General features: G+C 46.5%; 7 non-coding genes across 7 annotated transcripts; all 7 read left to right on the forward strand.

Moving 5' to 3' along the window:
• Nucleotides 1–16,472: 16,472 nt before the first annotated feature.
• Nucleotides 16,473–16,555, forward strand: trnal-cag (transfer RNA leucine (anticodon CAG)). Its single transcript has one exon. It is a non-coding gene; the product is annotated as a tRNA-Leu (tRNA).
• A 1,064-nt stretch (nt 16,556–17,619) lies between these two features.
• On the forward strand, nt 17,620–17,702 carry trnal-cag (transfer RNA leucine (anticodon CAG)). Its single transcript has one exon. It is a non-coding gene; the product is annotated as a tRNA-Leu (tRNA).
• A 1,064-nt stretch (nt 17,703–18,766) lies between these two features.
• trnal-cag (transfer RNA leucine (anticodon CAG)) lies at nt 18,767–18,849 on the forward strand. The gene has a single exon. It is a non-coding gene; the product is annotated as a tRNA-Leu (tRNA).
• A 1,064-nt stretch (nt 18,850–19,913) lies between these two features.
• On the forward strand, nt 19,914–19,996 carry trnal-cag (transfer RNA leucine (anticodon CAG)). Its single transcript has one exon. It is a non-coding gene; the product is annotated as a tRNA-Leu (tRNA).
• Nucleotides 19,997–21,055: 1,059 nt separating this feature from the next.
• trnal-cag (transfer RNA leucine (anticodon CAG)) lies at nt 21,056–21,138 on the forward strand. The gene has a single exon. It is a non-coding gene; the product is annotated as a tRNA-Leu (tRNA).
• Nucleotides 21,139–22,192: 1,054 nt separating this feature from the next.
• Nucleotides 22,193–22,275, forward strand: trnal-cag (transfer RNA leucine (anticodon CAG)). The gene has a single exon. It is a non-coding gene; the product is annotated as a tRNA-Leu (tRNA).
• Nucleotides 22,276–23,339: 1,064 nt separating this feature from the next.
• Nucleotides 23,340–23,422, forward strand: trnal-cag (transfer RNA leucine (anticodon CAG)). Its single transcript has one exon. It is a non-coding gene; the product is annotated as a tRNA-Leu (tRNA).
• Nucleotides 23,423–23,916: the final 494 nt, after the last annotated feature.

A 23,916-nucleotide genomic window follows, 5' to 3' on the forward strand; every position in this document is an offset into this window, starting at 1 on the left:
TTCGCCGCTGTCTGTGCTGCTTCCGTATTTGGGTCAGAACTAGACGCTGATTGGTTTGACTAAATCATGACGTAATAAACCTGGAAATACCAACTAAAAAAAACAACAACTTATATTTTATTTATCTGTTTTTGCTTTAAATGTAGCACCACTGCCTGGATAATGCTATAGCGTCCGTGGTTGTGATTGCACAACAAAGACAATCAATCTGCAAGTTCGATTCTTATTAAATATTTCTTACATAAAACACGGAAGTGTGAGGGTTTGTGGACATATATACTACCAGTCAAAAGTTTGACCACACCTCATTTAATGTTTTTCTTTATTTTCATGGCTATTTACATTGTAGATTCTCACTTAAGGCATCAAACTATGAATGAACACATATAGAACTATGTAGTAAACAAAAAACTGTTTTATATTTTAGATTCTTCCAAACAGCCACCACTGTTTCAGTCCCTGAAACAGTCACATGGGGGAAGGGGGGCACACCTACACACTGTAAAATAGTTTCAGAAAACTGTGAAGAAGTCCATGATTTTCAAAAATGTCTTATCTGTGCTTCAGCATAAAACAGCATTTTCTGACTGTCAGGATTTTGCATCTTTCAGTCTAACGTGCTTATGTATGTCAGATATGTTACACAAAAAATATACAAAAAAAGGACCCTGGGATGACACCCCAATGTCAGGTGTCTGCCTCCTGCTGGTTCCAGTGCCCAACGTCGTACAGGAACGTAAACAGCAGTGAGGTTTGTGGGGTTACTGAAGTTTGGTTAGCTGGTATATAATGATGTGCTATGTCATAGGTGTCAAACTCTGGCCCGTGGGCCAAATTTGGCCCGCAGCTTAATTACATTTGGCCCGCGAAGCCATGCCAAATTACTATCAGAGCTGGCCTACTGGTATTACACAGCTAATATATATATTGTTTAGTATTAAGCTTTGCTTGTTCCATATTCAGTTTTTCAGCAAAACGTGTTTGAGTTCATAAGAAAAGATTCATTCTTATATCTGGAGGAAGTATTTTTTTAAATAAATATTAACGTTAGCCCGCGACTTTGTTCCATTTTTGAATTTTGGCCCACTGTGTATTTGAGTTTGACACCCCTGTGCTATGTGATCGCTAGCGACACAGCTATGTTAGCATAATATAAACAGTGAAGCTGGAGGACTCAGTCGCTAGATGACGTCATCGCCTAATTTGCATAATTGGTCATGTAATTATAAAGGACCCTGTAGGAGAGAGAAATAACATCATGGAAGAGACATAAAGTCAGTAAAAACACCCTAAAACCATTTAGTATATATTTAAAACCACACATTAAATTTCTTTATCCGGACTTAACGTTGTTAACAAACTACATTAATCAAAAATGGACATAGCAAGCATCACCAGACAGCTTCAGTCGATTTTGGATGTAGAAGATGGAGGTAAGGCTCTGCAAGGACATCCGATTTCTAAGTTAGCAATAGAATAGAATAGAATAGAATAGAATAGAATAATCCTTTAATTGTCCCACAAGGGGAAATTTGGGTGTAACAGCAGCAAGAAAGACACATACAAACAAACAGTACACAAGACACAGAACAGAAACATACACAATTTTTACATATTTACATCAAGGACAAGGGTTACCAAAAACAGAGTACTGTACCGTTATTAAATTAAATAAAATTAAATACAGATAAGAGGCAAACCCTGCTTATAGTGTGAATGGGTTGATAAAATAGAGCAAGTTACAGCGCTGATGTAAAACTCTATGTTTGTTGGGAGCAGTTTTGATTGTACAGTCTGACAGCTGCAGGGAGGAAGGACCTGCGGAAACGCTCCTTCATGCATCTAGGATGTAGCAGTCTGTCACTGAAGGAGCTCTGCAGTTCAGCAACATTTACATGCATGGGGTGGGAGACTCTGTCCATCAGAGATGTTATTTTGGCCAGAGTCCTTCTGTCTCCCACCAACTGCACTGGGTCCCAGAACAGAGCTGGTCTTCCAAATGAGTTTATCCAACCTCTTCCTCTCAGCTGCCGATAAACTGCTGCTCCAACATATAACACTGTAAAAAATGACAGATGCCACCACAGAGTCATAGAAGGTCTTTAAAAGCGCTAGCTGGACTCCAAATGACCTCAGCCGCCTCAGCAGGTAGAGTCTGGTCTGTCCCTTCCTGTAGAGAGCATCAGTGTTGTGGCTCTAGTCTAGTTTATTATTCAGGTGAACACCCAGGTACCTATATGTAATGTATGTTTGCACTGATTGCCGATCACGCTTCAACTGAGTCCTCCTCGGTCAGAAGGAATGGTACTCCACAGTGATGTAGTTCAAATAACTTTAATAAGGAGGTGGCAGATGACATCAACAGGATGTACAACGCTGTACATCCTGTTGATGTCATCTGCCACCTCATTACGGTAGGGAGGCAATTGCATCACAGTATTCACATGCAGGTAAAGGGGGTGTGAGTATGTATATGGGTGTGTGTGGTCATCTGTAAACAGAAAGAACAAACATTTGTATTAACCACTATGGATAGCAGTGTACCCCTTATACAGTACTGTGGGTTTCCAGCGTAATGTTATACAATCTGCCATAACCTCATGGCCACTAGATGGCACCCTAAGACCATAAATGAATTTCTGGCTCGTATATACATTGGCAAACCAGACCTCTGCAGATTACAACGATTCAGAGAATAAACATAGTAAATAGTTACATCCACCTACAACCACAATGCTTGACAGTAAGTCGTATATGGAATGAAATATGGGCTGAACACAAGGCTGCCTGTAGTAGGCCAAAAAAACGCATCTTAGCGATAGCAACGGGACTAGCTTCTCACGTAGCAAATTACACAGATAAAGTCAAACAAGCATCACTCTCATCTTACAATACTCACATGGTAAGCACGCACACAGTATTAACTCACACAGGAATGCAAGTAAATACGTTACTCCTCCGACACACCAAAAGAGGAACAAGATGGCGCCGAGTATGGCAGCCTTGTCGCGAGCTCCCCCAAGCAACAGCTTTTTTCTGTGTTTAATTTTACTTTTCCTTCATTTTTTCGCGAGTAGCACATGTCTCCTTGTGTACGACCGACAAACCTTACTGGACATAAAAGACGGTCTTTCTTATAACTTTCCGGAGTTCAAGTTTTGCAACACGGACGCTCCGTTTGCAGACCCCCCATTCATCTCACCTGAGACGCCTTTGTTCTCTGGCCCTGGAGGCCGCAAACGCCGACGCAGAGGGAGAAGATCTGGCGTTCTGGTTCGACTGAGACGGCGCACTAACAGACCACCGTTACCCAGTTTATTACTGGCTAATGTGCAGTCTCTGGAGAACAAGCTGTGCGAGCTTCGGGCACGGATCTCATTCCAGCGAGAGATGCGGGACTGCTGCGTGATCTGCCTCACAGAAACCTGGCTATCGGACAAGGTACCGGACTCCGCAATACAACTACCGGGGTTCTCCATGCATCGCACAGACAGGTCACAGGATCTTACTGGGAAAAGCAGAGGCGGTGGTGTGTGTTTCATGATCAACAACAGCTGGTGTGATTATGCGAACGTGCACCCGGTCAAATCCTTCTGCTCACCGGACCTGGAGTACCTGATGATTAAGTGCCGGCCATTCTGGCTACCGAGGGAATTTACAGCAGTGATTATTACGGCTGTTTACATTCCCCCACAAGCCGACACTGACCGAGCACTCAGGGAACTGTACAGCGCGATCAGCAGTGAGGAAACCGCACACCCAGAGGCGGCGTTTATCACAGCCGGAGACTTTAATAAGGGAAACCTGAAGAAAGTCTCACCCAAACTCCACCAACACATCCATTTTAACACTCGTGGAGATCGGCTACTCGACCACTGCTACACCTCTTTCCGGGATGCGTACAAAGCCCTCCCCTGCACCCCATTCGGCCAATCAGATCACTGCTCCATCCTGCTCCTGCCCGCCTACAGGCAGAAGCTGAAACAGGAAGCTCCAACCCGGAGGGCGGTGCACTGTTGGACGGACCATTCGGAGTCTGCGCTGCGGAACTGTTTTGATCACGCGGACTGGGAAATGTTTCACGTGGCTGCTAGGGACATTGATGAATACACAGACTCAGTCTGCGGATTTATCAGGAAATGCGTGGAAGATGTCGTCCCATCCAGAACAGTTAAATCCTTCCCAAATCAAAAACCCTGGATTAACGGAGATGTTCGCGCGGCACTGGCGGCACGGAGCACCGCCTTTGCCTCCGCGAACACATCGGACTACAAACACGCACATTACCAACTCCGGAAGCCGATCAAAGCAGCCAAACGTGAGTACAGGGACAGGGTGGAGCAACAGTTTGACAACCCTCGGAGTATGTGGCAGGGACTAAACACGATCACAGACTTTAGAGGGAAAACCAGCACACTGCAGACCACGGCCTCTCTGTGTGAGGATCTAAACGTATTCTACGCTAGATTCGACACAGCGAACACCATGAGACCGGACAGTGTGCGCACCGCGGATGACGTCAGTGCGCACACTGTGTCTGAGGAGGATGTGCGGAAGTGCTTCAGGAAGGTGAACGCACGCAAAGCTACTGGTCCGGACGGGATTCCCGGCCGCGTCCTCAAGTCATGCGCGGCTCAGCTGGCTGGAGTGTTCACGCACATCTTCAACCTTTCCCTCTCTCTGTCTGTAGTCCCAGCCTGCTTCAAAATGGCCACCATCGTCCCTGTACCCAAATCCTCCACCATCTCCTGTGAGAGTGAGCAGCTTCCGGTTCCTTGGTGTACATCTGGCTGAGGATCTTACGTGGTCAGTACACACAAACAAAACAGTGAAGAAGGCGCAGCAGCGCCTCTTCTTTCTCAGGAGACTGAAAAGATTCGGCATGAGCCCCCGCATCCTCAGGACCTTCTATCACTGTGCCATTGAGAGCATCCTCACTGGATGCATCACCACCTGGTATGGCAACAGCACCGCCTACAACTGCAAAGCTCTCCAGCGAGTAGTGCGGTGCTCTGAACGGATAATTGGAGGTGAGCTTCCCTCCCTCCAAGACATCTACAGGAAGCGGTGCCTGAGGAAAGCGGGGAGGATCATCAAGGACTCCAGTCACCCCAGCCATAAACTGTTCAGACTACTTCCATCAGGAAGGAGGTTCTGCAGCATCCGGTCCCGTACCAGCAGACTGAGAGACAGCTTCTTCCATCAGGCCATCAGACTGCTGAACACGTCATAGACACCTCAGCTTCACTACTGGAACTTTAACATTATGCACTCCATACTGTACAGTAATGCCACTGTTTTGCACATGTCTCACTCTGTATATTTTATTTTATATATTTTATTTATTGTTTACTCTATTTAATTAGTAAAATATGTGTACACACACACACACACACACACACACACACACACACACACACACACACACACGTAGAAAAATATTTAGTATACACATCCAGAAATGCATATACTATTATATATTGTACATATATTTATTAGTTTCAGATGTAGCCATTCTTGTATTTTTTGTTTACATTATTGTATTTTGCACAACTCTGTTGCTTGTGAAGCACACAAGAATTTCACTCACATGTGCTGTACCAATGTACCTGCACATGTGATGTGACAATAAAAGTGATTTGATTTGATTTGATTTGACACCTCTCATCTGTGCAGAACTGCGCTGAACACGTTCCCAACCGGAAGTACATATACCGAGGTGCATCATGGGTAACGTAGTATAAAACAGCTACAGTGAACAAGCGGACTTTTAACAGCCGCCCCTGCATTTGTAGGCAAATACACTCCCGCTAAAGTCCGTCTATTTTGAAACAGTGTCATTTGAGTCCTCAGGAACTTTGGGAAGTTCCACTAGCTTAGTTACCGGGCGAACATAGGTACTGTCTTTAACTTTGACCTCGGCAGCTCGAACAATGCCATCAATCCCTGGGAAAACTTTGGCAATGGTACCCACAGGCCAAAGGCCTCTAGGCAAGTTACAGTCCACAATCATAACAGCCCGTCCCACAGCCATGTTGTCAGTGGACTTCCTCCATTTCTGTCGGAGTTGCAGTCCTGGGAGGTAGTTCTGTATGAACCGCTTCCAGAAGTGGTCGCTGATGACCTGACTGTGCCTCCATCTTCTGTTTGAAAGAGTGCCTGAGGGGCCGTAAACTGCCTGGGGTAGTGCCGAATCATGCCGCCCCATCAAGAGAAGATTTGGTGTGATGGGATCTGGGTCAGCTATGTCAGCCGATGCATAGCCGAGCGGCTTTGAGTTCAAAATGCCCTCAACCTCTATGAGGGCAGTGAGTAGGACTTCTTCCGCCACAACTTGGTCCTTCAGGACTACTTGCAGAGCTGACTTCACTGCTCTGATTTCCCTTTCCCAGGCTCCTCCGAAATGAGGAGAGTGTGGGGGATTGAAGCAGAAATTGATAGTCTGCTTGGCCAGTTGCTGCTTGAGGTCCGGCTCCATGTTTTCAAACGCCGTTTGGAGTTCTCTGTGCCCACCTCTGAAATTGGTCCCTCGATCAGACCACATCTCGTATGGCTTTCCTCGGCGTGCAATAAATCTGCGTAATGACATAAGGAAGGAATCGGTGTCAAGACTAGGGAGGAGATCAAGGTGCACGCATCTGGTTGTAAGACACTTGTAGATAATTCCCCAGTGTTTCTCTCTTCTACGACCTATCTTTATCGTGTATGGCCCAAAACAGTCTACGCCCGTTGACCAGAACAGCGGCTTATAGAGTCTCAGCCGTGATGAAGGTAAGTGAGCCATTTTGGGTGTAGAAGGTGAGGCGCGCCATCTCCTACAGTCCACACACTGGTGCTGATGCTTCTTAATGGCTTGACGTCCTCTGAGAATCCAATAGGTGCGCCGTATTTCCGCAAACAGCCTCTCTGCACCTGGATGAAGGAGCTGGTCATCATAAGTTTTTATGATGAGCTTGGTCAGGGGATGTTCAGCTGCTAATACGATGGGATGAATACTGTCTGGATCTAAGTCGGCGGCTCAACGGAGGCGGCCTCCGACTCTGATGAGACCGGTAAGACTGTCATATTCAGGGGACAGCACGCTAAGACGGCTGTCTGAGCGGACTGGGTGACCAATCTGGAGGGCTCGGGCCTCCTCTGGGAAGCTGTCAGTCTGAGCCGAGCGAAGCAGCATGGTCTTGGTTTCTAGTTGCTCCGCTGCTGTAATAGGAGCGTCAGCCGGCCCGTGTTGGGTCTGGTATGTAGCAGCAATCAGCTCATCTAGCGTGGCATACTGTGTTGGATCCAGTAAGGTCGGGGATGCAGAAGCGTACCCACAGAATGCAGTCTTCCTGAGCTCTGCCTCACTGCATGCCGAGAACTCTGTTGGCAACTTAGGCCAAGTGTCAGCAGTTTGTGACAGAAAGGGTGGACCATGTGACCAACGATTGCGGACAGTTAGGTCAGCGAGATGTTTCCCTCTGGTGATGTCATCAGCGGGATTGAGGTCAGAGGTCACATACCGCCACTGTTCAGGAGATGTCAGCTCCTGTATTTCACAGATTCTAGTCCCCACAAATACCTTATAGCGACAGGAACTAGACTGGATCCACTGCAGCACCGTTGTAGAGTCTGTCCACAGGTAGATCGATTGCAGGAGAATGGTGAGCGCTGTCTGGAGTAATTTGGCCAATTGGGCTCCTGTGGGTGCTGCGCAAAGCTCCAGCCGGGGCATTGACACCTGTTTGCGTGGGGCCACTCTGGAGCAAGCCATCAGGAATGATGTGGCGATGGGCAGTTGCTGCTCGATTACTCGGACATAAGCCACAGCCCCATACGCCTTTTCTGATGCGTCACAGAATATGTGAGCCTCATATGTCACATTGCTGGAGTTGTGAGGAGGAGCGTAGCAGCGGGGAATGGTGACATGCTGAAGGTGTGACAGTTCACCTTCCCACTCAAGCCAGGACTGAAGTAGATTCCCTTCGATGGGTTCATCCCATCCTCTCTCTGTGCTCCACAGGGCCTGTACAATCAGCTTGGCCCTTGTAGTGTAGGGACAAATATAACCTAGGGGGTCATACTGGGTAGCTAGTACCTTGTACACGTTGCGCAGCATGACCGTGGAATAGGTTATAGGGCGGTGCTTATATCCCAGGACATCTGTCGGGCACTGCCAGCTGAGTCCTAATATTGACTCTTGTGGGTCGAGACATTTGAAGTTCAGCCAAAGCTCGCAGCTCTCTGATCTAGCTGAAGCGGGCAGGTGAGCAACTACTTCGGGAACGTTGCTCGCCCACTGACGTATCTCGAATCCTCCTTGAATGAGTAAATCTCTCATTCGGTCAATGAGCTGCTTTGCCTCTTCTGGGTTGGACAGGGACTGTAAACAGTTATCCACATAGAAGGCTGTGTGGACAGAGTCACAGATGTCCTTGTGGGTGTCTTCGTGCTCCCTTGCATGTCTCTGTAGGGCGAAAATAGCACAACAGGGGCTACATGTTGTTCCGAAGGGCAAAACTCTCCACTCATATACGTCTGGTGGCCGGTCAGTTTCACAATCCCTCCACAGAAACCGTAGCAGAGGACAATCCTCTGGGAGCAGCCGAATGTGGTGAAACATGGCTTTGATATCTCCACTCACTGCTACAGGGTGTTGGCGGAAGCGGAGTAATAGCCCCAGCAGAGTGGGCCCCAAGGGAGGTCCTGGTAAGAGGTAGTGGTTCAGGACGGCCCCCTGAAACTCAAACGAACAGTTGAAGACCACCCTAGCCTTATTATTGTGATGTACCATGTGGTGGGGTACATACCATGACTCGGAAGAGCTATGTATCTCATCTGGGCTCAGCTTAACAACATAACCAGAATCTACTAACCTGTGGATCTCCTGGCTGTACGTGAGGGTCAGATCAGGATTCTTGGCCAGCTTACGTTCGGTAGATCTGAGGAGGCCTTTTACTGCTTCAGGAGAGACACATCCGCGGAAAGTCCCTTCTCAGCAGCGGAGAGGCGTATCTCTCGACACCGTCTACTGGGACTCTGATGGTCTTTGTTTCCAACATAGCTACCGCCTCTCTGTCCTCCTTTGACCGTGTGACCTCCTTCTCTGTCCTGTAGGGGGGAGCATCTAGTTGCCACAAACGCTTCACATCTTGATGCAGGGCCTCTGCAGGAGAAAGGCACATGTTCAGGCACTGCAGGTCCCCCTCAGATGTAGGCATACTACTGGCCGGCCCCTGGATGGCCCATCCGAGCTTGGTGCAGATAGCTACTGGCCCTTTGGACGACCCCCGAAGGACAGGGCGGACAGGGGTGATGAGATGAGCGTTATGTGAGCCAATCAGCACCAAAGGTTGGATCTGATTAAATCCCTCAATCTGGACTTTCTGTAAGTGAAGATACTTCTTCTTTAGCTGTTCAGCTGGACATGATTGTGTAGCTAGGCTCAGTTGTTGGGCTGTGAAGGCATGTGTTACTTTGTACCTCACTTTGGGCTTAGCCCTTGGTGACACCTGAAATGAGACAAAGCCTCCCTTCATCTGGATTACATCTCGACGGATAGTTCTCAGTGAGAGTGTTGCTTCCTCCTGTTCCAAACCTAGAGATTTAACTGCCGCTGGAAGCACAACAGTCTTCTCTGAGCCGTCATCGAGCACAGCAAATGTATCCAGTGATTTGCCTCCATGATGTAGTTGGATTGGTACTACCTTAAGCATAACACGACCTGAGTGACTTGAATAGTCTAGGTAGACCATACTAGTACTCACAGTTAGTATGTTAGGGTCCCGCTTCTTGGCCTCAACCAGGTCATGGAGCACCGACAAATGCTGGTCACCACAGGTGCTGCACGGCTTCTTCAGAGTACACTGCTCTGGAGAATGTTTACGGCCACAGCGCCAGCATTTGGCCTTCTCGGTAATCCAGGTAGCCATAGCTTTGAGGTCTAGCCTTTTGAATCCATCACAGCCATTCAGTTAATGCTCTGTCCCTTCGCAGTATGGACAATAAGGTTTGAACTTCTGTTTCTTCTTAGGTTGGACTGTCGGATCTGGAGCTGTAGATTCTCCCTCCTGTTTTAGCTTGGCTTTAGCTGGATTTGGGCGGTAGTAGATGGAAGCAGATCTGTTGTGTGGCTTGAGCCCTGCTGAGGCTTTGAGTAGGTTCTTCTCTGGACGTGGCTTGTCCGGGGGAATTTGAGAGGCTTGTCTGGATAGCTGAAAGACTTGGGATTTCCGTTCGAGCGATTCTGAGAAGTCGTACATATTGCATGTTCGGCTGCTGCCACTGCGGATGATCCCCCGGGTGATACAGTACTCGATGAAGTTGTCCCTGTAGTTCAGAGGGAGCTTGGTAATCAGTCTGTCCACATATGAACCACAATGAAGCTCACTGGCTGCTACTTCATCCATGGTACTGAGAACCCCGACCAGGCTGGACACCGACAGGGAGAGGTCTTCAATAGCTTGAGAGTCTCCGGCTCTAATAGGGGGGCAGTTTAATATAGTGCTAAGCTCACTTTGGACTAACTGCCTTGGCTGTCCATACCTCTGCTCTAGCGCCCTCATCGCACTAGTGTAGGGAGTGTGGTCGTGAATGTAGCGCTTGGCTACCTGTAAGGCGCTGGGATGCTCTAGATGATCTAGTAGGACCTGATACTTGTAATCTTCTCCCAGATGAGAATGTGGCCCTAAGGTGCTGTCCAGCCCTTTCTTTAATAAGGCGAAGTCACTCTCTCTCCCCGACCATAAGATCACCAGCTTAGGCTTTCGGATGCCATATGAAGACGCCACCATCATCTCTATCAGGTTTGGTAGAGGCGTTCCTGCTGGGTAAGTTGTGGCAACCTGTGGATTATGGTGTTCAGCAGAAGAAGATGATGAATAGTTACTTCCTGAGGGATAAGGAACATAGTACTTGCCAGCTGGATCAGGCAAAGCTTCTGGATGCAGTATGGTGGGCACAGGGCGATGAGCTTCTGCCCACTGTGATGGCTGGGTCACAGGCGCTGGTGGACGTGAAGGTTGCTGCAAGTACACAGGATTAGCTGGATGTCTGACTTGGAAGACAGGAGCAGCGGGAGGTGACATCTGCTGCAGACTCATTGGGTCCACAGCCTGTGATAGCTGGTGCACTGAAAGATGAGCATGTTGTAGTGGCTGATCAGCTAGGGATGCAGGATGTAATAGCTGCACCTGGCCTGGCCTGTTTATCAGGAGCTGATGTTCCGATCGCTGATATGAGAAGGGTTCAGCAGTGCATCGTCCAGGTCTCCTGAGTGGCGTCGATGCGGCTACATAAGTGGCAGGGTGCAGCACTGGCTGAATGTGAAGGCTCACTTTACGGGGAGGTGATGGAGCAGATGTTTCCACTGGCGTTGGCATGTTCGCAGGTGTTGTGGTGCCCTGCTCTGAGGGTATTACTGGCACAGTTAGTGGCTCTGTGGTATCATGTAACACCTCACTGCTAGGTTGTAGTGGTGCAACTTCTGTTATGGAGGAAATATGTTGGGGTTGTTCTAACGCTCCTGTTTCTGGGGGAAGAGGACTGCCAGGTTTAGAAGCTTGCTCCAAACGCTCCACCCGCTTTAGTAATGACCCACGAGTTTCCTCCACAGACACTTGCAGTTGAGTCATGTGTTGGAGGACACTGCTCCAAACTGATTCCATCTTCTGCAATCTCTCATCCTCTTCATAGTCGGAGCTGCTTGAACTACTTGGAGCTCTAGATGGCTCGGGTGGCTCAGTTAGGTTGTGCTCATAGTCCACCAGATGTCCTGGAAGTTTCTTCTCCCGCGTTGGACGGGGGCTACTCGATGCACCTCTATCCTGAGGGTTTGCCATCTCATTAACTCAGCCAAGGCGAATCCGGCTCGAAGGACCAATTGTAATGTATGTTTGCACTGATTGCCGATCACGCTTCAACTGAGTCCTCCTCGGTCAGAAGGAATGGTACTCCACAGTGATGTAGTTCAAATAACTTTAATAAGGAGGTGGCAGATGACATCAACAGGATGTACAGCGTTGGTAGGGAGGCAATTGCATCACAGTATTCACATGCAGGTAAAGGGGGTGTGAGTATGTATATGGGTGTGTGTGGTCATCTGTAAACAGAAAGAACAAACATTTGTATTAACCACTATGGATAGCAGTGTACCCCTTATACAGTACTGTGGGTTTCCAGCGTAATGTTATACAATCTGCCATAACCTCATGGCCACTAGATGGCACCCTAAGACCATAAATGAATTTCTGGCTCGTATATACATTGGCAAACCAGACCTCTGCAGATTACAACGATTCAGAGAATAAACATAGTAAATAGTTACATCCACCTACAACCACAATGCTTGACAGTAAGTCGTATATGGAATGAAATATGGGCTGAACACAAGGCTGCCTGTAGTAGGCCAAAAAAACGCATCTTAGCGATAGCAACGGGACTAGCTTCTTACGTAGCAAATTACACAAATAAAGTCAAACAAGCATCACTCTCATCTTACAATACTCACATGGTAAGCACGCACACAGTATTAACTCACACGGGAATGCAAGTAAATACGTTACTCCTCCGACACCCCTCTCATCTGTGCAGAACTGCGCTGAACACGTTCCCAACCGGAAGTACAGATACCGAGGTGCATCATGGGTAACGTAGTATAAAACAGCTACAGTAAACAAGCAGACTTTTAACACTATAAGAGTCCACTATCTCAATGTCCACTCCCTGGATGTTCACCGGTGTCAGTGTGGTGGGTCTGCGTCTCCGGAAGTCCACCACCAACTCCTTGGTTTTCCCGGCATTGATCAGCAGGTGGTTCTGCTGGCACCAGTCCGCAAAGTCCAGAGTGTACTGTCTGTACTCTGAGTCGTCCTCACCTGTGATGAGGCCAGCTATGGCAGTCGTCAGAGAACTTCTGTAAGTGGCTAGCACAGTTCCCTGTGGGGCCTTCATACTGCAGACCAGCGTATCAGAGACACAGCCCTGTGTCCTCACATACTGTGGGTGTTCTGTGAGGTAGTCCAGTATCCACTGGGACATGTGGTGGCCCACTCCCGATAGCTCCAGCTTGTCCCTCAGAAGTCGTGGCTGGCTGGTGTTGAAAGCACTGGAGAAATCAAAGAACATGATCCTTACAGTGCTTCCAGGCTTCTCCAGGTAAGTCAGAGCTCGGTGCAGGAGGTAGATGATGGCGTCCTCCACCCCAATGCCAAGCTGGTAAGAAAACTGCAGCGGATCCAATGAAGACCTCACCAGGGGGTGCAGATGGCTTAGAAGCAGCCTCTGGAGGGTCTTCATCAGATGTGATGTCAGGGCTACCTACCTGAAGCTGCTGAAGTCCTTAGGATGGGAGGTCTTTGGTACCAGTACCACACAGGAGGTCTTCCACAGCTGTGGATTTTTCCCCAGCGACAGGCTCAGGTTGAACAGATGATTGGAATGGTGTATTTTAGTGCATTGATTTATTTTAAACAAAGCAATGTACAACTACCGCTTCTCCCGACCTGCGTTATAGTCAGTGCGGGAGCAGCGGCTTCGCTCATGCGCAATTAATTTGCAGTTTGGACGCGTAGGTGTAAACACCTGCTCTGACAGCAGCTGGGGGCAACTGCTGCGTTAGGACCGCCGCCTGTGAGTGCTTTGGCACGGGCGAGGTGCCCACGGCAGCTCCCGCTGCTTGTAAGAGCGATACGTGCTTTCACGTCAAAAAAGTCGTAATAAGACTCCAATAACACCAGAAAAAGTCACCAGATTTGTTGCTTTTTAGAGAAAAAAGTCAATAAGGGGGTCTGAAAACTCGCTAGATGTAGCGACAAAGTCGCTGCCGTTAAGTCCTCCGTTATTTGTTTAGCTAAACAAGTAACTTAACACTGGGTTACAGCCAATGACTGTATACAGTCATTGGTTACAGCACCATAGAAGTATATACAAAAAATACAAGCCTCCGTTATTTATTTAGCTAATATGCTAGTAGCCAATGTGCTTTAAGCTAACTCGGCTTCCCACCATCTTACATTTGTAAATAATTTCACTCCACGTTAACAGGATGGCTCTTTAGACAAGCGCTGTTGTTCAGTCCGGAGCTTTCTATGTAAGAGCAAGCCGTAAAACTTGAAAACAAAAAGTAAATAATAAAAAAAAGGAGAGTGTGTTGTTTGTTAATTGTCGCGGGCCCGCCGGTGCCCGACGGTGAGACAGCGGGGCTGTATCCCAAGTGCGGTTGCACCCCGAGTTTTTTCCTGTCTGGGTTGCCATTCCTCGATAACAGCAGGTTAATATTAAGGTTAGCTTAATGGTTAATACTAACGTTCAGGGAGGTGAAGGTTCAAGACGTTTTGTGATGTCACGGCCCGTGTGCCTTTGAAGTCTTAGAACGTGAGCTCATAAATACCCCCAAGGTAAGGCACTCTACTTTACTGCACCTAGTGTTTTAACGTTGAATCGATAGTCGTCTGCAAATATATGGCGCTCAGTCTTCAGTCATACAAATTCTTCAGACACTGATGGCTTTGAGGAGCTTGACAGATATTATTTAGAGCCTGATGGGTTCTCCTTACCGATATCTATTTCCAGAGATGAACAGTCTGAGGTTCCTAAAACCAGTGTTTCTGTAAATGCCTATGAAAATGAACAGGCAACCACCTCTGAAATAGATGAGGCTCCTAAAACCAGTATAAACAACTTTGAACATGAAGAGTCTCCCACCAGTGAGAATTACAGCACTGATTTATTCAATGGCGTCCTCCCCAAACCTTCAGATATGAACAAATCTGAAGAGAATGAACAAAACGCTGACCAAGGAAGTTTTCAAAGAGAAGACAAAGAAACTTTTTTTTCCAGAGTTCAAACAAATCTTTCAGCTCTGTCTTCCATTATTACAGCTCCAGTTGAGTCGGTTGGGCGAGGAGTCATTTTTGTCACCAGGCACATTTTTAATATTGGTCGAGCACCATTTACCTCACCCACTAGTGAAACGGAAAAGTCACCCACCTCTGAAACAACTGAGGTTCCTTCACCGAGTGTTTCTGTAAACAACTTTGAATACGAACAGTCACCCTCCAGTGAAACAACTAAGATTCCTACAACCAGTGTTAATATGAACAACGCTGAAGATGAAAAGTCTTCAGCCAGCGAGAGTTACAACACTGATTTATTAAATGCCATTCTTCCTGAACCTTCAGATAACGGACCCGAAGATAATGAACAAAATGTTGTCCCAGGCAGTCTTCAAACAAAGGAAGAAGAAACTATTTCTTCCAGAGTTCAAACAAATGTTTCAGATCTCTATTCCTCTTGTAGAGTTCCAGATGTGCCAGTGGGCCTTAGAGAAGCTTTTATCTCTAGGCACCTCCTTAATATTGGTCGACGACCATTTACCTCAATTATTCCAAATCTCTATTCCTCTTGTAGAGTTCCAGATGTGCCTGTGGGCCTTAGAGAAGATTTCATCACCAGGCACCTCCTTAATATTGGTCGAGCACCATTTACCTCAATTACCCCAAATGGCAACTGCTTTGATAAGTTATGAACTTGAAATCTGGTTTAGTTAGTGTCAGGGTTTCTGTAGTGCAGGTCACCTACCAGGTTGGTGATGGGGATGCTTTAATCTACATGCCAAATATCCTTGTGCAAGATACTGACCTCAAGTACCTCTCTCATGCGTCTACCGGAGTCCGAATGTTTTGCAAAATCAATTGTTCCACACAGCCAAATTCACTGCAGATACAGACTGCTCCGTTACATCTATGTCCACTGTGAATGACCATCTTTGAACAGAGGTGGTGGCATAGGGCACCAACTGTCTGACATCTATAATCCAGTGTTGAGATACCTTCCCAGAAGCCGTAACGCCCACTCACATCTTGGGCCATTTGACCTCAGGAAATCACATGATAGGTTGGGGCTAGGTTTCACAATGAGCTCACCCGAATCCTTGGTTGCTTGTGACCTACACCCGTTTTCACACTTTGGCTCGTGTCATTAGGGAGAGGATCATTAGAGGGTCCATAGTCCCTCTTGGGCAGACACTCCCACAGGCCTTAAATCTGAGACACTCCACCATTTGACCCTAGAACTGAAGAAATTTCTCGGATGAGAGGTGAAACGTCTTCAAGCAACTTAAAGAAGTTTAAAGAAGTTTCCAAGCTCCTTAGACTACAATGACCTGGATGACAGAACCTTCACAGACATCCATTACAAGTTCCTTCACCAACTGGATCTCAGCCTGCAAAAATACATAGCTCTAAACCTCAAATCTCACAAATGTGCTTTAGATGTGAAGTAGAAGTCAGTTCCTTTCTGTACTGCAACTTGGTCACGTTCATTTATCAGATAGTTGAAGAAAAGTCTCACCACTCATCAAAGTGACTTCTTGAATCTCAGCTGAATATGTGTTGGTAAAGAAGAGGTGTAATAGTCTGCCAATCTGATCAGTTGTAACGGTGTCTTGATCTGCTAGCCTGTCATGTGGATTCTGTATCAACAAGTGCAAATGTGTCAGGATGGCCGAGCGGTCTAAGGCGCTGCGTTCAGGTCGCAGTCTCTCCTGGAGGCGTGGGTTCAAATCCCACTCCTGACATTCTTTGCTCATTAACCGTAAGATTGACATGATATGTCATGTCTTCTGTCAATAAAGGAGTTGCCACCAAATGGCAACTGCTTTGATAAGTTATGAACTTGAAATCTGATTTAGTTAGTGTCGGGGGTGCTGTAGTGCAGGTCACCTACCAGGTTGGTGATGGGATGCTTTAATCTACATGCCAAATATCCTTGTGCAAGATACTGACCTCAAGTACCTCTCTCTCATGCGTCTACCGGAGTCCGAATGTTTTGCAAAATCAATTGTTCCACACAGCCAAATTCACTGCAGATACAGACTGCTCCGTTACATCTATGTCCACTGTGAATGACCATCTTTGAACAGAGGTGGTGACATAGGGCACCAACTGTCTGACATCTATAATCCAGTGTTGAGATACCTTCCCAGAAGCCGTAACGCCCACTCACATCTTGGGCCATTTGACCTCAGGAAATCACATGATAGGTTGGGGCTAGGTTTCACAATGAGCTCACCCGAATCCTTGGTTGCTTGTGACCTACACCCGTTTTCACACTTTGGCTCGTGTCATTAGGGAGAGGATCATTAGAGGGTCCATAGTCCCTCTTGGGCAGACACTCCCACAGGCCTTAAATCTGAGACACTCCACCATTTGACCCTAGAACTGAAGAAATTTCTCGGATGAGAGGTGAAACGTCTTCAAGCAACTTAAAGAAGTTTAAAGAAGTTTCCAAGCTCCTTAGACTACAATGACCTGGATGACAGAACCTTCACAGACATCCATTACAAGTTCCTTCACCAACTGGATCTCAGCCTGCAAAAATACATAGCTCTAAACCTCAAATCTCACAAATGTGCTTTAGATGTGAAGTAGAAGTCAGTTCCTTTCTGTACTGCAACTTGGTCACGTTCATTTATCAGATAGTTGAAGAAAAGTCTCACCACTCATCAAAGTGACTTCTTGAATCTCAGCTGAATATGTGTTGGTAAAGAAGAGGTGTAATAGTCTGCCAATCTGATCAGTTGTAAAGGTGTCTTGATCTGCTAGCCTGTCATGTGGATTCTGTATCAACAAGTGCAAATGTGTCAGGATGGCCGAGCGGTCTAAGGCGCTGCGTTCAGGTCGCAGTCTCTCCTAGAGGCGTGGGTTCAAATCCCACTCCTGACATTCTTTGCTCATTAACCGTAAGATTGACATGATATGTCATGTCTTCTGTCAATAAAGGAGTTGCCACCAAATGGCAACTGCTTTGATAAGTTATGAACTTGAAATCTGATTTAGTTAGTGTCGGGGGTGCTGTAGTGCAGGTCACCTACCAGGTTGGTGATGGGATTCTTTAATCTACATGCCAAATATCCTTGTGCAAGATACTGACCTCAAGTACCTCTCTCTCATGCGTCTACCGGAGTCCGAATGTTTTGCAAAATCAATTTTTCCACACAGCCAAATTCACTGCAGATACAGACTGCTCCGTTACATCTATGTCCACTGTGAATGACCATCTTTGAACAGAGGTGGTGGCATAGGGCACCAACTGTCTGACATCTATAATCCAGTGTTGAGATACCTTCCCAGAAGCCTTAACGCCCACTCACATCCTGGGCCATTTGACCTCAGGAAATCACATGATAGGTTGGGGCTAGGTTTCACAATGAGCTCACCCGAATCCTTGGTTGCTTGTGACCTACACCCGTTTTCACACTTTGGCTCGTGTCATTAGGGAGAGGATCATTAGAGGGTCCATAGTCCCTCTTGGGCAGACACTCCCACAGGCCTTAAATCTGAGACACTCCACCATTTGACCCTAGAACTGAAGAAATTTCTCGGATGAGAGGTGAAACGTCTTCAAGCAACTTAAAGAAGTTTAAAGAAGTTTCCAAGCTCCTTAGACTACAATGACCTGGATGACAGAACCTTCACAGACATCCATTACAAGTTCCTTCACCAACTGGATCTCAGCCTGCAAAAATACATAGCTCTAAACCTCAAATCTCACAAATGTGCTTTAGATGTGAAGTAGAAGTCAGTTCCTTTCTGTACTGCAACTTGGTCACGTTCATTTATCAGATAGTTGAAGAAAAGTCTCACCACTCATCAAAGTGACTTCTTGAATCTCAGCTGAATATGTGTTGGTAAAGAAGAGGTGTAATAGTCTGCCAATCTGATCAGTTGTAACGGTGTCTTGATCTGCTAGCCTGTCATGTGGATTCTGTATCAACAAGTGCAAATGTGTCAGGATGGCCGAGCGGTCTAAGGCGCTGCGTTCAGGTCGCAGTCTCTCCTGGAGGCGTGGGTTCAAATCCCACTCCTGACATTCTTTGCTCATTAACCGTAAGATTGACATGATATGTCATGTCTTCTGTCAATAAAGGAGTTGCCACCAAATGGCAACTGCTTTGATAAGTTATGAACTTGAAATCTGATTTAGTTAGTGTCGGGGGTGCTGTAGTGCAGGTCACCTACCAGGTTGGTGATGGGATGCTTTAATCTACATGCCAAATATCCTTGTGCAAGATACTGACCTCAAGTACCTCTCTCTCATGCGTCTACCGGAGTCCGAATGTTTTGCAAAATCAATTGTTCCACACAGCCAAATTCACTGCAGATACAGACTGCTCCGTTACATCTATGTCCACTGTGAATGACCATCTTTGAACAGAGGTGGTGACATAGGGCACCAACTGTCTGACATCTATAATCCAGTGTTGAGATACCTTCCCAGAAGCCGTAACGCCCACTCACATCTTGGGCCATTTGACCTCAGGAAATCACATGATAGGTTGGGGCTAGGTTTCACAATGAGCTCACCCGAATCCTTGGTTGCTTGTGACCTACACCCGTTTTCACACTTTGGCTCGTGTCATTAGGGAGAGGATCATTAGAGGGTCCATAGTCCCTCTTGGGCAGACACTCCCACAGGCCTTAAATCTGAGACACTCCACCATTTGACCCTAGAACTGAAGAAATTTCTCGGATGAGAGGTGAAACGTCTTCAAGCAACTTAAAGAAGTTTAAAGAAGTTTCCAAGCTCCTTAGACTACAATGACCTGGATGACAGAACCTTCACAGACATCCATTACAAGTTCCTTCACCAACTGGATCTCAGCCTGCAAAAATACATAGCTCTAAACCTCAAATCTCACAAATGTGCTTTAGATGTGAAGTAGAAGTCAGTTCCTTTCTGTACTGCAACTTGGTCACGTTCATTTATCAGATAGTTGAAGAAAAGTCTCACCACTCATCAAAGTGACTTCTTGAATCTCAGCTGAATATGTGTTGGTAAAGAAGAGGTGTAATAGTCTGCCAATCTGATCAGTTGTAAAGGTGTCTTGATCTGCTAGCCTGTCATGTGGATTCTGTATCAACAAGTGCAAATGTGTCAGGATGGCCGAGCGGTCTAAGGCGCTGCGTTCAGGTCGCAGTCTCTCCTGGAGGCGTGGGTTCAAATCCCACTCCTGACATTCTTTGCTCATTAACCGTAAGATTGACATGTCATGTCTTCTGTCAATAAAGGAGTTGCCACCAAATGGCAACTGCTTTGATAAGTTATGAACTTGAAATCTGATTTAGTTAGTGTCGGGGGTGCTGTAGTGCAGGTCACCTACCAGGTTGGTGATGGGATGCTTTAATCTACATGCCAAATATCCTTGTGCAAGATACTGACCTCAAGTACCTCTCTCTCATGCGTCTACCGGAGTCCGAATGTTTTGCAAAATCAATTGTTCCACACAGCCAAATTCACTGCAGATACAGACTGCTCCGTTACATCTATGTCCACTGTGAATGACCATCTTTGAACAGAGGTGGTGACATAGGGCACCAACTGTCTGACATCTATAATCCAGTGTTGAGATACCTTCCCAGAAGCCGTAACGCCCACTCACATCTTGGGCCATTTGACCTCAGGAAATCACATGATAGGTTGGGGCTAGGTTTCACAATGAGCTCACCCGAATCCTTGGTTGCTTGTGACCTACACCCGTTTTCACACTTTGGCTCGTGTCATTAGGGAGAGGATCATTAGAGGGTCCATAGTCCCTCTTGGGCAGACACTCCCACAGGCCTTAAATCTGAGACACTCCACCATTTGACCCTAGAACTGAAGAAATTTCTCGGATGAGAGGTGAAACGTCTTCAAGCAACTTAAAGAAGTTTAAAGAAGTTTCCAAGCTCCTTAGACTACAATGACCTGGATGACAGAACCTTCACAGACATCCATTACAAGTTCCTTCACCAACTGGATCTCAGCCTGCAAAAATACATAGCTCTAAACCTCAAATCTCACAAATGTGCTTTAGATGTGAAGTAGAAGTCAGTTCCTTTCTGTACTGCAACTTGGTCACGTTCATTTATCAGATAGTTGAAGAAAAGTCTCACCACTCATCAAAGTGACTTCTTGAATCTCAGCTGAATATGTGTTGGTAAAGAAGAGGTGTAATAGTCTGCCAATCTGATCAGTTGTAAAGGTGTCTTGATCTGCTAGCCTGTCATGTGGATTCTGTATCAACAAGTGCAAATGTGTCAGGATGGCCGAGCGGTCTAAGGCGCTGCGTTCAGGTCGCAGTCTCTCCTAGAGGCGTGGGTTCAAATCCCACTCCTGACATTCTTTGCTCATTAACCGTAAGATTGACATGATATGTCATGTCTTCTGTCAATAAAGGAGTTGCCACCAAATGGCAACTGCTTTGATAAGTTATGAACTTGAAATCTGATTTAGTTAGTGTCGGGGGTGCTGTAGTGCAGGTCACCTACCAGGTTGGTGATGGGATGCTTTAATCTACATGCCAAATATCCTTGTGCAAGATACTGACCTCAAGTACCTCTCTCTCATGCGTCTACCGGAGTCCGAATGTTTTGCAAAATCAATTTTTCCACACAGCCAAATTCACTGCAGATACAGACTGCTCCGTTACATCTATGTCCACTGTGAATGACCATCTTTGAACAGAGGTGGTGGCATAGGGCACCAACTGTCTGACATCTATAATCCAGTGTTGAGATACCTTCCCAGAAGCCTTAACGCCCACTCACATCCTGGGCCATTTGACCTCAGGAAATCACATGATAGGTTGGGGCTAGGTTTCACAATGAGCTCACCCGAATCCTTGGTTGCTTGTGACCTACACCCGTTTTCACACTTTGGCTCGTGTCATTAGGGAGAGGATCATTAGAGGGTCCATAGTCCCTCTTGGGCAGACACTCCCACAGGCCTTAAATCTGAGACACTCCACCATTTGACCCTAGAACTGAAGAAATTTCTCGGATGAGAGGTGAAACGTCTTCAAGCAACTTAAAGAAGTTTCCAAGCTCCTTAGACTACAATGACCTGGATGACAGAACCTTCACAGACATCCATTACAAGTTCCTTCACCAACTGGATCTCAGCCTGCAAAAATACATAGCTCTAAACCTCAAATCTCACAAATGTGCTTTAGATGTGAAGTAGAAGTCAGTTCCTTTCTGTACTGCAACTTGGTCACGTTCATTTATCAGATAGTTGAAGAAAAGTCTCACCACTCATCAAAGTGACTTCTTGAATCTCAGCTGAATATGTGTTGGTAAAGAAGAGGTGTAATAGTCTGCCAATCTGATCAGTTGTAAAGGTGTCTTGATCTGCTAGCCTGTCATGTGGATTCTGTATCAACAAGTGCAAATGTGTCAGGATGGCCGAGCGGTCTAAGGCGCTGCGTTCAGGTCGCAGTCTCTCCTAGAGGCGTGGGTTCAAATCCCACTCCTGACATTCTTTGCTCATTAACCGTAAGATTGACATGATATGTCATGTCTTCTGTCAATAAAGGAGTTGCCACCAAATGGCAACTGCTTTGATAAGTTATGAACTTGAAATCTGATTTAGTTAGTGTCGGGGGTGCTGTAGTGCAGGTCACCTACCAGGTTGGTGATGGGATTCTTTAATCTACATGCCAAATATCCTTGTGCAAGATACTGACCTCAAGTACCTCTCTCTCATGCGTCTACCGGAGTCCGAATGTTTTGCAAAATCAATTTTTCCACACAGCCAAATTCACTGCAGATACAGACTGCTCCGTTACATCTATGTCCACTGTGAATGACCATCTTTGAACAGAGGTGGTGGCATAGGGCACCAACTGTCTGACATCTATAATCCAGTGTTGAGATACCTTCCCAGAAGCCTTAACGCCCACTCACATCCTGGGCCATTTGACCTCAGGAAATCACATGATAGGTTGGGGCTAGGTTTCACAATGAGCTCACCCGAATCCTTGGTTGCTTGTGACCTACACCCGTTTTCACACTTTGGCTCGTGTCATTAGGGAGAGGATCATTAGAGGGTCCATAGTCCCTCTTGGGCAGACACTCCCACAGGCCTTAAATCTGAGACACTCCACCATTTGACCCTAGAACTGAAGAAATTTCTCGGATGAGAGGTGAAACGTCTTCAAGCAACTTAAAGAAGTTTAAAGAAGTTTCCAAGCTCCTTAGACTACAATGACCTGGATGACAGAACCTTCACAGACATCCATTACAAGTTCCTTCACCAACTGGATCTCAGCCTGCAAAAATACATAGCTCTAAACCTCAAATCTCACAAATGTGCTTTAGATGTGAAGTAGAAGTCAGTTCCTTTCTGTACTGCAACTTGGTCACGTTCATTTATCAGATAGTTGAAGAAAAGTCTCACCACTCATCAAAGTGACTTCTTGAATCTCAGCTGAATATGTGTTGGTAAAGAAGAGGTGTAATAGTCTGCCAATCTGATCAGTTGTAACGGTGTCTTGATCTGCTAGCCTGTCATGTGGATTCTGTATCAACAAGTGCAAATGTGTCAGGATGGCCGAGCGGTCTAAGGCGCTGCGTTCAGGTCGCAGTCTCTCCTGGAGGCGTGGGTTCAAATCCCACTCCTGACATTCTTTGCTCATTAACCGTAAGATTGACATGATATGTCATGTCTTCTGTCAATAAAGGAGTTGCCACCAAATGGCAACTGCTTTGATAAGTTATGAACTTGAAATCTGATTTAGTTAGTGTCGGGGGTGCTGTAGTGCAGGTCACCTACCAGGTTGGTGATGGGATGCTTTAATCTACATGCCAAATATCCTTGTGCAAGATACTGACCTCAAGTACCTCTCTCTCATGCGTCTACCGGAGTCCGAATGTTTTGCAAAATCAATTGTTCCACACAGCCAAATTCACTGCAGATACAGACTGCTCCGTTACATCTATGTCCACTGTGAATGACCATCTTTGAACAGAGGTGGTGACATAGGGCACCAACTGTCTGACATCTATAATCCAGTGTTGAGATACCTTCCCAGAAGCCGTAACGCCCACTCACATCTTGGGCCATTTGACCTCAGGAAATCACATGATAGGTTGGGGCTAGGTTTCACAATGAGCTCAC

Source organism: Diplotaxodon limnothrissa, linkage group LG8 (assembly GCF_057381915.1).
Source record: "Diplotaxodon limnothrissa isolate DT_005_m linkage group LG8, D_limnothrissa_male_GT1.1, whole genome shotgun sequence".
Classification (NCBI taxonomy): domain Eukaryota; kingdom Metazoa; phylum Chordata; class Actinopteri; order Cichliformes; family Cichlidae; genus Diplotaxodon; species Diplotaxodon limnothrissa.